Consider the following 2,422-nt stretch of genomic DNA (forward strand, 5'->3'; position numbering starts at 1 on the left):
AAGTTCTTTCATCTCGAACAAGCTTCAGAGTTGAGCAAATTTGTAGATGCATAGACCATTTCTGGGAGGACACATAGGAAACCAGTGGTCATTCTCATTCAGCTTCAGGGGAAAATGAAGGCTTTATTTTCCACGTGACTGCAATTCTGCCTGAATTTTTTTTTAATTTTCATTTTCACCAGGACTGCTTATGACTTTTGTTATATAATATATGTAAAGCTTGAGGAGGAAAAGAGTACGCAGCTTGAAGATTGTAGTCACTTGGATATAGCACTTCGGGTCATCTTTTTTCTCCGAGTTTCCCTTTAAGGCCTGGTGATTATGTGATTTCCCTCTTCTTTACTCACTCCCCTAGGTTCTTCCCGCAAAGAGATAACAGAACACTGGGAATGGCTGGAGAACAACTTACTCCAGACGCTGTCCATCTTCGACAGTGAGGAAGATATCACCACTTTCGTCAAGGGCAAGATACACGTAAGGCTCACTTTCTCTTCTCTGTGCTGGCAGCACACGTTTATCTGAATGTATGTGTGTTTTCCTTTCTGTTCCTTAGGTTAGATTCCTAGCAAGACACTTCACGTATGCCAGCTTACTTCATTTTAACAACACAGCACTGGTCTTATCCCCAGTTTACAGAGGTGAAACCGGAGTGTCACTGCCAGTCCCTTGCTGTTCAAGGGGGCAGCTGAGCTGATTGCCCATGCAGTCCCATCTTCCCCTGACCAGCCACTGGAATGTGACTGAGTGGGCAGTTTCCATTCCCGCAAAGGGCCCAAGAGCAAGTATATGGATCCACAGCTGCCTGCCAGCAACTTGGCTGGCAGAGGAGGAAGCTGGAGGTGATAGTATAGTTGGAGGCATGTTTGTGTTTTAAAACTAACATAGAAATGCACAGACCCATGACCCAGCAATGTCATTCCTTGGAGTTGACCTTGCAGTGTATTTATTCATATGTGCAGAACTAGAGGTCCAGTGCACGAAATTCGTGCACAGGTGCGGTCCCTAGGCCTGGCCTGCGATCAAAGCGCAAGCATCTGGCGTGGAAGGGCAGCTCCCAGCTGGCCTCTGGGGCCTGGACAGCACCTGGGCCCCCACGCGCCCCCCTCTGCCTGAGTCACGGCACCCGTGTCCCCACACAGAGATGCGGTGAGCGCGGCCGGATGCTGCGGGCCGGGGCGCAGTGTGGGCCTCTGGGCTGCCCAGTGGCACTGCACAGAAACCGCACGGGCAGTGCACTCTCTCCTGGCCAGCCTCGCACACCGGCTCCTGTGTGAACCCACAGGGAGCCCGACCAGCCCCAGCGGCCTGGCTCACTGGAAGAGGCCGCTCACGTGCACACCCAGGTGCGGGCGCCCCGTACCTGAGCATGGGGGCTTCAGCAGTGCACAAGCCCTGGCATCCCAGGGGAGGGTAGCGGGGGAGTGAGAGCAAACTCGGTGGACACCCCGCATTCTCACCACACCTCTGTCCCCATCACCCCCACCCCCAGGTAGCCGGGCGAGAGGTTACAGCCCCCTGCCCGGGCGCTGTGTCACCGACACCCACCATGTTCCACGCCACCCTCTGGTGGTCAGCACATGTCATAGTGAGCGGTCAAACTCCTGGTCTCCCAGTCAAACGACCACCTGAGGGGACAATTTGCATTTTAGGCTTTTATTATATACGATGGCAAATGTGTCAGGATGTCCCCGCAACACTATCGCAAAAAGACTGAGCAGTGCCCCCCAGACCTATGGTCAGGGTAACAGCCACACTCTCCTTTGCAGAACAAGAGTGATGAAACGAGAGCACTTTCTATGTGAGTCCTGTGCTGAGCACTTATATTTGGGGCACTGGGTAAGTCACAGGTGGTGTACATAGTGGACTATCTTACAGCTATCAAAATAATAATTATGAGAATTGTAGCAACATGTAAAACTAGATACCATGGTGATATTTAGGTTGTTTCCTCTTGCGGGTAATTAACATGATAATGAGCATTTATCTGAATGTATGTTTGTTTTCCTTTCTGTTCCATTATTGCCTTAGGTTAGATTCCTAGCAGGGCTCTTACTGGATCACGGTTTCATGGTGCTGAGTTTGCCCTTGCGACTTTATTACACCACAACTTTTTAGACCTGGCAGAAGACATAAAGAGCTCCTCAGCTCTTCTCTGGGCACTTTGGAGTTCAAGGCAGGACCTGTGTTGCCTACTAGCTCCAGGGAAACAGGCAGAGAGCTAGACTCTAACAATGATAATAACAGCAACATTTTTATTTATTTTTAATAATTTTTTATTGATTTCAGAGAGGGAGAGAGAGCTAGAAACATCAATGATGAGAGAGAATCATTGATCGGCTGCCTCCTACACACCCCCTACTAGGGATCAAACCCACAATCTGGACATGTACCCTTGACCAGAATCGAACCTGGGACCCTTCAG

General features: G+C 50.2%; 1 long non-coding RNA gene across 1 annotated transcript; it reads left to right on the forward strand.

Annotated features, from left to right (window-relative positions):
* The first annotated feature begins 236 nt into the window (after positions 1-236).
* LOC106696041 lies at positions 237-1,983 on the forward strand. Its single transcript, XR_001346966.2, has 2 exons — positions 237-474; positions 1,767-1,983. It is a non-coding gene; the product is annotated as an uncharacterized LOC106696041 (long non-coding RNA).
* The last annotated feature ends 439 nt before the right edge of the window (positions 1,984-2,422 follow it).

This window comes from Myotis lucifugus, unplaced genomic scaffold (genome assembly GCF_000147115.1).
Source record: "Myotis lucifugus unplaced genomic scaffold, Myoluc2.0 scaffold_7593, whole genome shotgun sequence".
Lineage (NCBI taxonomy): Eukaryota > Metazoa > Chordata > Mammalia > Chiroptera > Vespertilionidae > Myotis > Myotis lucifugus.